The sequence below is a fragment of the Lepidochelys olivacea genome (assembly GCF_965140295.1).
Source record: "Lepidochelys olivacea isolate rLepOli2 genome assembly, chromosome: 1".
Lineage (NCBI taxonomy): Eukaryota > Metazoa > Chordata > Testudines > Cheloniidae > Lepidochelys > Lepidochelys olivacea.
In genome coordinates, this window is record NC_140411.1 from 277,452,237 (window position 1) to 277,467,798 (window position 15,562).

A 15,562-nucleotide genomic window follows, 5' to 3' on the forward strand; every position below is an offset into this window, starting at 1 on the left:
GATCCATGGCTCGATGTCTAGTTGACAGCCGGTATCAAGTGGAGTGCCCCAGGGGTCAGTCCTGGAGCTGGTTTTGTTCAACATCTTTATTAATGTTCTGGATGATAGATGGATTGCACCCTCAGAAAGTTTGCAGATGACACTAAGATGGCAAGAGAGGTAGATACTCTGGAGGGTAGGGATAGGGTCCAGAGTGACCTAGACAAATTGGAGGATTGGGCCAAAAGAAATCTGATGAGGTTCAGCAAGGGCAAGTGCAGAGTCCTGCACTTAGGATGGAAGAATCCCATGCACCGCTACAGGCTGGGGACTGACTGGCTAAGCAGCTGTTCTACAGAAAAGGACCTAGGAATTACACTGGACGAGAAGCTGGATATGAGTCAGCAGTGTGCTCTTGTTGCCAAGAAGGCTAACGACATATTGGACTGCATTAGTAGGAGCATTGCCAGCAGATCAAGGGACGTGATCATTCCCCTCTATCTGGCACTGGTGAGGCCACATCTGGAGTGCTGCATCCAGTTTTGGGCCCTCCCCCCCCAACTACGGAAAGGATGTGGACAAATTGGAGCGAGTCCAGTGGAGGGCAAAGAAAATGATCAGGGGGCTGGGACACATGACTTAGGAGGAAAGGCTGAGGGAACTGGGCTTGTTTAGTCTGCAGAAGAGTGACGGGGATTTGATAGCAGCCTTCAACTACCTGAAAGGGGGTTCCAATGAGAATGGAGCTCAGCTGTTCTCAGTAGTGGCAGATGACAGAACAAGGAGCAATGGTCTCAAGTTGCAATGGGGAGGGTCTAGGTTGGATATTAAGGAAAACTATTTCACTCGGAGGGTTGTGAAGCACTGGAATGGGTTGCCTAGGGAGGTCGTGGAATCTCCATCCTTAGACGTTTTTAAGGCCTGGCTTGACAAAGCCCTGGCTGGGATGATTTAGTTGGTGCTGGTCCTGCTTTGAGCAGGGGTTTGGACTAGATGACCTCTTGAGGTCTCTTCGAACCCTAATCTTCTATGATTCTATTATTCTAAGGTACTTGCCAGACACTTGCTATTTCCAGTGAAATAATAAACTGTGAATCATAGTATATTTAGTCTAGTTTCCTAACTGGGAAAAAAAACAAGACCAATGCAAAATGCAGTCATTGAAAGATAGCTGCATACAATTCCATTTAAAAATTGTCCTTCTCAGCAGATTGTGAAGGCAATTCCAGAACAGCTCTGCAAGTGACAGTGGGAGGAAAGGAGCAAAGTGACAGTTTAACTACAGTAAGAGAGAGAGAGAGAGATTTATTTATCCTCTTCAGTGATGCAGGACAGTCCAAATAGATCCAGGAAATGAGATTGTCTAGTGCACCCAGACTTCCAAGGCAAACCCTTGCATTTCATTCGTTTGAAAGGGTTTGCTTTTAAAACTATTTTCAAGATGTTGATATGGCCTCTCAGTAACAGTGAAAAGGGTAAACCAACAATGGGGGAATTTAAAGATATAATCCACAAAAATGCTGTATCACAAACTGAAAATAAAAACAACATAAGGTGGCTATATTTATGCAGTAGTGTTCCTCACTGTAATCTGCCTGCTAACTAGGGCTGTGTCAAGCTCATTTACAACCTGAAACCAGTGAAACTTGGCCCAACTTTGTTGAAAGTCTTTGGGAGTTCTCACAGCCCTTTGGAGGGGAACCTAGACCAAATTTCATATGCATGTCCTCCCTCCCCATGTGTTTTGAGGAGGATTTATGATTATGTTCAAACCCATGCAAAATATATTAAGTTTTTATATGTTTTTTTCAACCCAAAACCAGGTCAGGTCTGTTTGGGTTCATTCAGACTCAAAGCAAAACTCAGAAGGTTATAAAAAAAGTAGATGGAAACCAAAAAAAAAGTGAAGGTTTCATTTAAAAAGAGAACAAAACCTTTGAAAAGCACAATTAAAAGAGCCAAGTAACCTTTATTCTGTCTCATGGCCTGCCCATCTGTATGCCTGGCTTGTAAGCTAGACATGTTTTGCCATGAACTTTTAGAAATCCACAGCCACAAAAATCCTTACTGTAAACTTAATATAATTTTGAGTAGCAGCTTGCTCCATGAGCAGTCTCATTGATTTCAGTGGGACTAATCACAGAGTAAGGTGCTATTCAGCAAAACTAAAGGGGCAAAATCTGGGACAAAACTGTCTTAAGTAAACCTGAAGGATGACAGTTTTTATGACAGGTTTCAGAGTAACAGCCGTGTTAGTCTGTATTCACAAAAAGAAAAGGAGTACTTGTGGCACCTTAGAGACTAACCAATTTATTTGAGCATAAGCTTTCGTGAGCTACAGCTCACTTCATCGGATGTGTACTGTGGAAAGTGTAGAAGATCTTTTTATATACACACAAAGCATGAAAAAATACCTCCTCCCACCCCACTCTCCTGCTGGTAATAGCTTATCTAAAGTGATCACTCACTCTCTTTGATAAGCTATTACCAGCAGGAGAGTGGGGTGGGAGGAGGTATTTTTTCATCCTTTATATAAAGCTTATGCTATTGAGCTTATGCTCAAATAAATTGGTTAGTCTCTAAGGTGCCACAAGTACTCCTTTTCTTTTGACAGTTTTTATGTTGTTCCAATTGACAATGAATATTCACATGTGCTTTTTCTGTATGTCAGATGAAATTTAAAATGACATCTGCATAATGAATTGTGTCAATACTTAGCATATATTTAAAGGCACACAATAATTAAGGATCCAGGGGCAAAGTTAGTTAATATTCTGACTTGATCAGTCCTGGTCAGGCGAACAAATTTATGTTCTCCGGAATAAACACCAGATGCCAACCTTGACTCACGTGCATGTCAATTTCCGGGAACGGATCATGGCTAACATCTGCTCTGCCATGCAATCTGTAAATGGACATTTGGTTGCACTTGCAAACCAACAGTGATATAAAACAGGAACAAAATCCAGACATAACTTGTTTCTAACAGAGAAGTGAAAGCTACAAAGGCCAAATGATCATTTAATGTGGACATGTTGTAACGGCTTAAATGGTCAGCTAAATATCCTGATTATGTTCCCTTTCACCCTGAGTACCATGAAAAACTGGATCACTTCCAATTTGTTTGCTATAGTAGTTAATTAAGTTTAATCATTCACCTGACAAGAATATCTCTGCGATCCAAATTGCAGGTTTTTCTGAAGATTCCAATTTCAAATCTGCAGCCTTTTTCTTATATTTAGTGTTTTTATATTTTATGTTTATAAAAGGATTGAGTTTTGAAGAGCCCTCAATCTGGCTCTGACCGGACATTCATAACTTTTGCACAGAATAACTTGTGCATATTAATTGTACATACAGTGGAGCAGACGCTAAAGACGCTGCCACTCTATTGTTGGGGGTAACTTAAAGTTGATCTATAGGAGCAGTGGAAGATTCTTCCAGCATGTGGCATTCCTAGGTTGGCATAGAACTGGTATGATCCACTTTACACCTCCTCCTAGCAGCCTCTCCAGTGTATGTTTTTGGGGCAGGCAGGAGTGTGGCCAGAGCACACTTTAATCTGACAACCCCAACCAGCATAATGCCCCCATGGGAAACATTGAAGGCTAGTGTAATTTAGAGGAACCGTAATGCTATTCTAAATCATGCTGGGGTCAAATTGACCTCCAGCTGCTCTGGAGAAGTGCAAAGGTGGCTGATAGGCATCCTGGTCCCTCTATCTCACCCCCTGTGATGGAGCTCTGGTGGAGCTAAGAATCAGGATCAATGCTTACACACTTTACTGATGTGTGCTTATGGATGTCTGACAGTCTACTATTCTTTATCTACCATGCTGAATATTCTTAACTATAAACACTGATCTGAAAAAAACAACGATCGAGTTTTACAGCTCTACTAAAACAGTGGTTCATCTAAACAGACTTAAGATGTTTTTACTTTGGGCCTATAATTAGTACCTGGTATTAATTTGTTTTTTGAAACAAGTAGCGAGCCACATAAAACTTTGCTCAGTTTATATTATAGCGTAGAGCTGCATAAAATGTCTATCAGTTTTACACTGGAGAGCTACACTTCCAATGGCATTGTGTTGATCAGGTCCTCCAAAAAGGTGTAGCATCAAAAAGATATTGAAAATGAGTAATTCCTTGTAATTTGGTTGCTAGGAAACTAAAAACATGTTTCCATTACAATACAGAACATTTGACTTAAATTATTATATTGCCATTAGCCAAACGTATATGTATTTGTTATAGAAAACGTGGTAGTATTTTAAAACTGTATCAGTCAAAGCATATACTGTAGGAACAATAGAAAAATCTAGGTTTTTAAAGGGCCATAATCACCACAGAATCTGAGCAGCTTGTATACAGTATATTGATGAACTGATCCTCAGAACATCTGTGTGTGGCTGTTAAGTATAATACCCATTTTCCAGACAGGGAGCTAATTCAGAGAGATGGTGGCTCCAATTCAACAAAGCATGTGCTTAACTTTGACAAGATCAGGATTCTCAAACTGCTAGGACCACTTCTTGAAAGAGAATATACACAACCCCTTCCAAATATCCCACTTCTAATCTGATCCCATCCTACCCTGTGAGAACTACAGTAAATTAATACATTCGTTTGATTTTAAAGAAATGTATATGACTGTCCTTTCCCATGAAAAGAAAAGGAGTACTTGTGGCACCTTAGAGACTAACCAATTTATTAGAGCATAAGCTTTCGTGAGCTACAGCTCACTAGCTCACGAAAGCTTATGCTCTAATAAATTGGTTAGTCTCTAAGGTGCCACAAGTACTCCTTTTCTTTTTGCGAATACAGACTAACACGGCTGTTACTCTGAAACCTTTCCCATGAACTAATCTTTTCCTCTTCCTGTCATCTGATCCCATGAACTAGATGCTAATTGGTCATTTTTTATATCTAATGTCTGTGTTCCTGTCAAAATAAACTTCATTCTGTTTTAAACGTTTTATTCTGCCAACTTTGAACCTGCAATAATATTTACTGATCTGGACTTTCCTTTGCTTCTACACCTACGTTTAGTCTTGTGTTAGTAATAATGAACCTTGCAAGAGTCAGGAGAGAAGAAACTAGAGAGGATAATTTTGGACTGTGGGGGCTAACTTTGAGATGAAGCAGTTCCCATTAACTTCAAGTGGAATTTTGGCTGTTCAGTCTTCTGAAACTTCTACTCCAAGTTTGGTCTCTGCGTTTAAACATCTAATCACCCTGTTTGCATGAAAACTTCTGAGTTTTGGAGAATGGTCAGAGTTTTCTATGCAAATTTGCAAGCCACTTTTAAACAAAACCTAAATGTTAAGTAACCTAAAATGTTCAATAGCCATCTCCAATAGAATTGTGGGTGCAATTTTACTCCTGCCTGTAATATCTCACGGTGCCAAATTAATTTCACCCTCAGATGTATCCTAAAATTGGAGCCTAAGACTTTAAGAAGTCAAGGTGAACTTTATCTGTGTTCAAGAGGCCTGCACAGGCCTAGGTATCCCTTATGTACCAGAGAGCTTTTTGAGTGGTGCATAGTCCTTGTTCAATCCCCCTGCACTGGGGATGGATTTCATTCTGGATGAATTGATAAATATATGTACATGGTCAGCATTAGAGTGACACAGCAGGAACATCCTTGGCCTATAAACCAGAGACTGATGGACTGAAACCATCTTCTGCTAGCTGCTGCCTCCTCTAAAGAAGGATGGTCTTGTGGTTAAAGCTGGAACAGGGACTCAGGAAATCTGGGTTCAATCCTAGATTAGCTCCACCACAGACTTTCGGCATTGCCAGCTCCAAGCATTCAATGGTCATGAGTCAGGGTCCCCAAAATAATCTGATAATGTGATTTGGCTGAAAAAATGATCAATTATTTGTCTTGTTTTTTTAGCCTTTAGAGTGCACATAGGTCACATTCTCAGGGTTTTCTCTGCAGCCATGACAGCCAGAAGCTTACCTTAAAAAAATAAAGCTGAAACTCCTAATCACAGCACTCCAAGGTTTGGGGTGTTAAGTAAAATAACAGATGTTGCAAGTAATGTGATAAAAATCACAAGAGTAGACAAGAATGAACGAGTTTATATCTTACCTAAGGGAAGTCTCCCAATCTTTCAGTGCCCCTTTCTGCATCTATAAAACTAAGATAAAAATACTATGTCTACGCTTTTTCTGACTTGTCTAATTACACTGTAAACTTGTTTTGGCAGGGATTGTCTGGAATGCTCATAAGGGAGAGAAGGTGGGTGAGGTGATATCTTTTATTAGACCAACTTCTGTTGGTGAAAGAGACAAACTTCTGAGCTTGAAATCTTGTCTCTTTCACCAACAGAAGCAGGTCCAATAAAAGATATTACCTCACCCACCATGTCTCTCTCATATTTTGGGACCAACACGGTTACAACCACACTGCAAACAACTATGTTCCTGGACAGTACTTAGCACAATGGATCCCTGATCTCAAATGAGTCCTTTAGGTGCTACTGTAATACAAATGATTAATAATAATGTTTTGAAAGTTAAAGTGAAGGCAAAATTGACAAATAAGTCATCAATTCTGTTTAAGAAAATGATTTGTGGATTTCCTGGTTGCACTCATCTGTAAGGTATCACAGTTCTTTGATACCTAATATTTTTAGAGCTCTCTTATTTAATCCCTTTAAGAAAGTATCTGCTATCATATCAAAGTGGTTCATGCCCAAAAGGAAGGCTCATATGATTAACCTCCTGCAACACCAATGCAAAAGTAAAGTTAAAGAAGATCAATGGACAGATTCACTAGTAGACTCCAGCCGCTTTGCATCACTAGGGTGCACTGCTGAGTAGCTGGAACATTCTGGTGAATCTGAGCCCAAATCCTTTTCCTGTGTATAATAAAAAATTGTGACAGGTTTCAGAGCGGCAGCCGTGTTAGTCTGTATCAGCAAAAGCAACAGGGAGGACTTGTGGCACCTTAGAGACTAACACATTTATTTGGGCACAAGCTTTCGTGAAGTGGGTTTTAGTCCACAAAAGCTTATGGCCAAATAAATAAAAATTGTGTGGTACATAATAGAGAAACCCCATAAGCATATTTTCATATTTTAACAACATGGAGTATAACAAGCAGAAAATCCCATACACAATGGCAACACTGAAGGATGGTATTTTTTAACACCATGGGATGATTTCAAATGCCAGAGGGAATTGCTTTTATAAGCATTCAATCTATAAGATTCAGTGAGCATAACCTGGGAGAAGAAATTAATTACATGCCTGGGACATTTTCACTGAGAAACTGCAGCCTGTAATATAGATGTGTTAAATCCAATTGTAGACATCTCAAGCCAGTTATCTCCAGATTTAACATACTTTTAGTCAATAAGGAAAAATAAATAAATGAAGGGGGGGACACCATTTATAAAGTGCAGTTCTACAATGCCTGCTTTCTGTTTTTGCCAGGAAGTGAGTAATGCATGCCAAATAAATCAGATATACACCAACCATTCCCTTGCAGAAAGACTCCTAAAATGTAGGACTTCCTGTGGAGTAGGCGCACCAATTGATGTAAATCTCCTAGCATGGACAATTTTCTCTCCAGTTATTTCAGGATAAGAGCAAAGTCACATGCTCTTGGCATCACATGAGGATTGTCAGGGGAGATATCTTCTGAATGCCTAATGAGGAATCAGAGAAATGAACTGGAAAAGAAAGATGGTTGTGCCAGAGTTATTGCTTCCACACATTGTCAGGTGACAGGTACCTCCTCAGAGGGCAGAATACTATTTTATGACCAGAATATTTATTGTAAATTGTATTAGCTATCTGTAACATAGTAACCTCTGGTTTCAGAGTAGCAGCCGTGTTAGTCTGTATCCATAAAAAGAAAAGGAGTACTTGTGGCACCTTAGAGACTAACAAATTTATTAGAGCATAAGCTTTTGTGAGCTACAGCCCACTTCATCGGATGCATGCAGTGGAAAATATAGTGGGGAGATTTTATATACACAGAGAACATGAAACAATGGGTGTTACCATACAGACTGTAACGAGAGTGATCAAGAAAGGTGAGCTATTACCAGCAGGAGAGCGGTGGGGCGGAACCTTTTGTAGTGATAATCAAGGTGGGCCATTTCCAGCAATTTACAAGAACAGTAGGAGGGGAAATAAACATGGGGAAATAGTTTTACTTTGTGTAAAACATCCACTCCCAGTCTTTATTCAAGCCTAAGTTAATTGTATCCAGTTTGCAAATTAATTCCAATTCATCAGTCTCTCGTTGGAGTCTGTTTTTGAAGTTTTTTTGTTGAAGAATTGCCACTTTTAGGTCTGAAATGAGTGACCAGAGAGATTGAAGTGTTCTCTGACTGGTTTTTGAATGTTATAATTCATGACATCTGATGTCTGTCCATTTATTCCTTTACGTAGAGACTGTCCGGTTTGGCCCATGTACATGGCAGAGGGGCATTGCTGGCACATGATGACATATATCACATTGGTAGATGTGCAGGTGAATGAGCCTCTGATAGTGTGGCTGATGTGATTAGGCCCTATGATGGTGTCCCCTGAATAGATATGTGGACACAGTTGGCAACGGGCTTTGTTGCAAGGATAGGTTCCTGGGTTAATGGTTCTGTTGTGTGGTGTGTGGTTGCTGGTGAGTATTTGCTTCAGGTTGAGGGGCTGTCTGTAAGCAAGGACTGGCCTATCTCCCAAGATCTGTGATAGTAACCTTTATAATTATCTCAACGCTAAACTTAGACAAGGGCACTTGTAAAGTGATATGAAGTAGATAAATTATGCATACTTAAGCATCTGCCAAAAGGATAGTTATTTCACACAGTGCACACCAGTTAATGCTTCACAGTTCCTGTGACCCGTCAAGATGCTGAAATATTAATAAAAAACAAAACAAAATTACCCAAACAGATTAGCCCCTTTGAAAATTGAGGCCTGATTTTCAGAGGGTCGGTGCTCAGGACTTCCTGAAAATCAGATCCATTTAAGCTTGACCCCCCAGAAGTGAGGCTTTCAAAAATCACTGATCACTTTTGAAAATTTAGGCCACTTTCGGTCCTCTTGTCCACAGTAAACTGGGGGCAAGCAATGACATAGATAATACATTGGACGTGCATTGGAGTGCAGGTTGACTGGTGAAATCACAGTGTTGCTGCAGAACAATAAAGTAATCAAACCCAGCATGCTGTTTTATGTGGTCGCACTGAATTAATTCAAATAGACATGGAACAGGCATAAATAGCATTTTGATAAATAAAGTCAAGGAGACCTTATGCAGCCATAAAATGATTTATTGGGCACTCCATTTATATCTCTATTCTCTTTTTTGTAACAGGAACACTGTTGAAATAACTGTTCTTTCTCTAAAACAGCTCGTCTAAATGACTAGGGAATTCTGTACAGCATGGACATGCAGAATTAGACTCTCAATGTTGTGTTTGTCTGCATGTGACCCAAGTAACTTAGGTGCTGTCTACATGGGGAGTTTTTTCTTCCTACAATAACTTTTGGGGTTTTATTCAAATCAAAATTACCTGTGTCCACATGATGCAATCCCCAGGGGTGAAAGTAAGGCGGTACGGCCAGTATAGTGTACCTATCAAAAAATAGCCGCCAGAACTGGCCCAGACTGCTGACTTTAAAGCGCTTTAAGAACCCTGCTTAAAGAGCTGCCACAGCAGTGCTTTAACATCACTGCCCCTTTTGCGCCCCCTATTGGCGGCCCTGCCAGGTCCCTACCAGCAGGGCCACTGATGCGGGGGGCGCAAAAGGGGCAGCGACGACCCGGCAGGGCCACCGATGGGGGGCGCAAAAGGGGCAGCGACATTAAAGTGCTGCCATGAGAGCGCTTTAATGTTATTGCCCCCCCCAGCCGCCAATGGGGGGAGGGCAAAAGAAGTAGGCGCCCCCGGCCCTTTAAATTGTTGCTGGAGCCCCAGGCGGCATGGGTCAGGCAGTGCAGATGGGCTGGCTGGGGGACACTGACCCCAACCCCGCTCCTTCTGCCCCAGGCCTCTCCCCTTCCGGGGGCGGGGGTCCAGAGCAGCCCTGTACCGGTAAGGGCTCAATTTTACTTTCACCCCCAGCAACCCCTTCATGAGAATTAACTCACCAGATATTGTGAACGGGCTAATCCAGTTTAAAACTTGATTAAGTCCTTTGTAGAAAGTTTAAGGTTCATGAGTAAGGTTCATGTGAACACATCTGTATTTCACAATGACTTGGCAGTCCACCAGCTGCTATCCCACATTGCATTGTTTCATACCAGGACCAACCTGTCTAACTGTGTGCCTTCTACAGCTCTGGGGTCATCTTGATCAGATTCACTTCCCCATTTAAATGCTGGCACACAGGTTCACCCTCATTTATAATGGCAAGCCCCTGTATTTGCATACCTCTGTATTTTAAGAGCAGTATTTCTTTCTCCTGTGGGTTCCTGGTTTGAGCTCAGCGGGATTCTACAGTAAAATGAGGTTCTGGTCTCAATTCAGGAACTAGTGCAGCTAATCAAACACCAGTATTTCAAAATAAATCTGTTTGGACGAAATGGCAGCAGTTGAAGAGCCAAGACAACTTAGTTAACAGAGACTGAACTCAATACTTGGAAGGAAGGGCAAAAGAAAGAGAAGTCAATGGGACCTACCCATGTTAGTGATTACATTTGCACTGTGAATATCAGGATTGTAGTTAAAACATCAAATCTTCAGGTTACAGAGCTGCTAATCTCTTCAATATCTCAGTGTCAGAGTTCCCCAGTGGCAGGCTGAGGCAGGAGAAGATGCAGGCTGGAATGAGCCGGCTAGTGTGGAAACAGACACTGCTATAGCAGGATTAAGGGCCATCTAGAGCAGTCTATTGAAATTACTAGCAACAGGAATGCTCCACGGCAGGTAGTGAATTTAAGCAGACTGGAGATACTGCTTCTCTCGGGAGCCTATATACCTGCCTTTGGATCATGTGTGTGGGTCCTCACCTGTGGATTGGCTGAATGCTGCTTGAATGGTACAGGGCCTATCACAAGACCTACAGGAAATTGCCTCTGGTCACTCATCAAACTCTCTGGCTCAGGGGTGACTCATCACATTTAAACAGGCTCAAAAAGATGTAATTTAGGTTTACGTAGGTTTAGAAGTATCACCATCAAAAGATGCCTACCAGGCAGCTTCGAGCCTGAAGTAGGCTGGGGGCATGTATGTTGTTGGCCGGCTCCCAGAAATGATCAGCAGGACCACAGCCTACCCAATAGACACTCTGCATGCGTTTCCCATGGAGAATCTTGGAGTCCAAGATCTGCTTCATCAGGAATTCTTTCTGTCCCAGGACCATAATGCAGAGAGGAGGTGGTCGTATCCATCTGGGAAAGGAGTTGTAGATGTACTTTTTTGGCAGGGAAACAAGTAACACTGGGTGTACATTCCTTGTATTGGGTAGCTGGAATTGAAGACCACCAGGTTAATCAGTTGGACAACTTGAGACACAAGCTTCATCGTTCTCCTGTGACTGACATGGCAAGTCAGGGGCAAGTGATTACATCTCCCAAATATGGCCAGACCTGGTTGACCATCAGGAACATAGATCTGATATTTGAATAAGAGAACCACATTCTTTACTGAGAAGTTCAAATCAGGGGTTGGATTTGTACTGGTCGACATCAATTTTACCACAAATGGATTTTGAGGCAAGAGAGACTTTACAATAAATCATTGTGCACAAGTATGTTAACAAATCACTGAAAGACTTGCCAGAAACAGACAGGAGTGGAGGAGTTTTGTCACCGCTCTAAACATCAGAGGTGTAATGGGAACATGATGATGATGATGGTGTTAACAAAACAGCAGGGCTTCAAAACTATGGAGTGCTCTATGGATCTATTCCCTTGTTCGGGTACTTGCCCATGTCAGATAATGTGTTGGCTTTAACCTTTCGGGATGCCAGGGTGAAATCAAATTGGGAGAAAAAAGAGGGAACAACAGATCTCTCATTGATTGAGAACCTCTACAGTTCTCAGGTGCTTCAAATTCTTCTGATCCATGAATACTTGAACTGGAAGACAAGTGTCTTCCAAGTAATGATGCTATTCTCTAAAGGTGGTTTTGATGGCCAACAGTTGGCATTTGCAGGATCAGCTGCCTATATTGTAAAGTCACCACTGTGGCCAGATTCATCCCTGCACTAGTGCTAGGAAATGAAGCTTGCACCTCTGTGATCCTGGGGCTGCTGGGAATAGATTCAGTCCCCAGCACAATCTAAGGAGCCCTATGGGATGCCCCATCTGGTGCCCTGGATGCCAGGGCTCCTATGGGCCTTGCAGAGCCTGAAGAATAGCCAAAGTGTAGGGATATTCCAATCTCTCCTCCCTGACCCTTCTGACCCAACTCCTGACCCAAAAATGCATCTCTGCCCTGGAAAGGGTGAGATTTAGGCTTGTCCTACAATGGGGCTGTGTACAGCTTGTGCCATGTAGTGTGGGACTTCCCACCAGCTTTCTAGACCAGAAGCCAAATGTGCTACCAGCTGAGCACAGTACTGACATGTGGTTATATGCTGACCAGAAGAAAATAATATTCTACTTAATAGTGCTAATGTGCTACATCATTTTTGATTAAACATTTAGCGGTTGGTAGTCTGGTAAGAGTGGAGAGTCAGTAATTGCAATCTCCTGTGATAGACGTAAGAATGAATATTTTATCAACTATAATTTGGCAAGGAGCAACAGAACCGCTGCCAATTACAGCTATTAACTGCACAACAAGGTACTGTTGTTATTGGCTTTAATATACATTGCATTGAAGGGGACATTATTTATTGTATGTAATGGTGCCATATCATTTAAAAAGGATTATGATTACTAGAAGGAATAAAGAGTCCATTAAGGTTTTATAAAACAATTTAATATTAAATAATATTCCACATTCCTTTGCCTTGGAAGAAAATGTAAAGCATTTAAAACATCCTTTCAGACTTCTCTTTATTTATTCCTTGGACAAGTGAAGAAGTACAACTTTACAGTTTCTTTTTAACTTTAAACTATAGTATATTTTAATAGAATTAGAATCACAGACGAGATCTGTACAGGCAAATGACAAATACAAAGTATAAGTTTAAATGCAAATACTACTCTTAACCAGATTTTATTTCCAGCTCATTCTTTTTGAAGTTCAACTTGTATGCTGTATCCAGTAGAAGTCACAGTTTTGTTTATCATCCTTTACAGGGTTTAAATTAGCTGTGATGAAGGAGAAATATATTAACTACTACAAGGGAAAATGAATTAAAAGTAAAATATGAGAACTACAGTTTCTCCAAAGCCTATTCCTAGCTGATACCAAGATCTGTGTGCATGCAAAATTTTTGTAATTAGGGTTCTTTTTTTTTTTTTTGGTTTATTTTGTAACTTGGCTTGAGTTACTAGGAGATCCACTTCCTGGACACTACAGTGCTAATAAGTGATGGTTACATAAACACCACCCTATACTGGAAACCTACTGACCGCTATACTTACCTACATGCCTCCAGCTTTCATATACACCACACGATCCATTGTCTACAACCAAGCTCTACGATAAAACCGCATTTGCTCCAACCCCTCAGACAGAGACAAACACCTACAAGATCTCTATCAAGCATTCTTACAACTACAATACCCACCTGCTGAAGTGAAGAAACAGATTGACAGAGCCAGAAGAGTACACAGAAGTCACCTACTACAGGACAGGCCCAACAAAGAACGTAACAGATTGCCACTAGCCATCACTTTCTGCCCCCAACTAAAGCCTCTCCAGCACATCATCAAGGATCTACAACCTATCCTGAAGGATGATACCTCACTCTCACATATTTTGGGAGACAGGCCAGTCCTTGCTTAAAGACAGCTCCCCAACCTGAAGCAAATACTCACCAGCAACCACACACCACACGACAGAACCACTAACCCAGGAACCTATCCTTGCAACAAAGCCCATTGACAACTGTGCCACATATCTATTCAGGGGACACCATCATAGGGCCTAATCACATCAGCCACACTATCAGAGGCTCGTTCACCTGCACATCTACCAATGTGATATATGCCATCATGAGCCAGCAATGCCCCTCTACCATGTACATTGGCCAAACCAGACAGTCTCTACCTAAAGGAATAAATGGACAGAAATCAGACGTCATGAATTATAACGTTCAAAAACCAGTCAGAGAACACTTCAATCTCTCTGGTCACTCATTTCAGACCTAAAAGTGGCAATTCTTCAACAAAAAAACTTCAAAAACAGACTCCAACGAGAGACTGCTGAATTGGAATTAATTTGCAAACTGGACACCATTAAATTAGGCTTGAATAAAGACTGGGAGTGGATGTGTCATTACACAAAGTAAAACTATTGCCCCATGTTTATTTTCCCCTGCTACTGTTCCTCACATGTTCTTGTCAACTGCTGGAAATGGCCCACCTTGATTATCACTACAAAAGGTTTTGTTTTTTGTTTTTTTTTCCCCTTTCCTGCTGGTAATAGCTCACCCTACCTGATCACTCCCGTTACAGTGTGTATGGTAACACCCATTGTTTCATGTTCTCTGTGTATATAAAATCTCCCCACTGTATTTTCCACTGAATGCATCCAATGAAGTGAGCTGTTGCTCATGAAAGCTTATGCTCAAATAAATTTGTTAGTCTCTAAGGTGCCACAAGTACTCCTTTTCTTTTTGTGGATGCAGACTAACACGGCTGCTGCTCTGAAACCTAAAATAATTGTGTAAGTGCAAACCATAAATTTGGGTAGTACATATATTAATGCATTAATGTACTGAGCATGGTGTGGTGTAGGCTTAAAGTTCTGCAAAAGACTCAGCTGTAAGATGAGAAGGAATAATGGCAGAGTAAGGTCCCCCTATTACTAATTTTATTTTATTAATATCTTACATTACTTTCGAAGTTGCTAGCTTTCTTTTTTATTTAAATAGCCTCGAAGCTGTTTTCTCTTAAGGTATTGCCATGCATTTACAGTCTTAACTACAGCTAAGTTTTTGACTGGGAAGCTCTTTAATATATTTTAAGAATTGTTCTAACAATTGAATTTTAAGAATTGTTCTAACAATCTATAACAATATACATCAATGGCTTAGAAAGATGAAAATTATTTGTATTTACACTCTAAAGTATTAATATTGCATAAGCCATCACTGATGTTCATACACATCCTCTAAGATCGACAGGCCATGAGAACATTTAAAGTTCTTGAACCTGACCATTCTGATAAATCTTTAGCACAGGACTTAATCAAGCTAATTCTGCTTATGACTGTGCATGGTTTTGAAAATATAGCCATAATATATTATCTGTAGAGATCACGATACATGGATAATATAATTCATAAAGTATCTCTTCTATGTTAAGATGCCAATATTATTCAGCATGAAGAGTGAAGGATATAAAGCAAATCTATACACTATATTTGTGTCATCAGCATGGACCTATCAATTTGGAACTCACAAAGAATGAAACTTCTTTAAACTCGCTGGGAGAACTGGATCTAACTAGATTCTCATGACCAATCAGAATGGTTATGTTCAGTCTGGTTCTA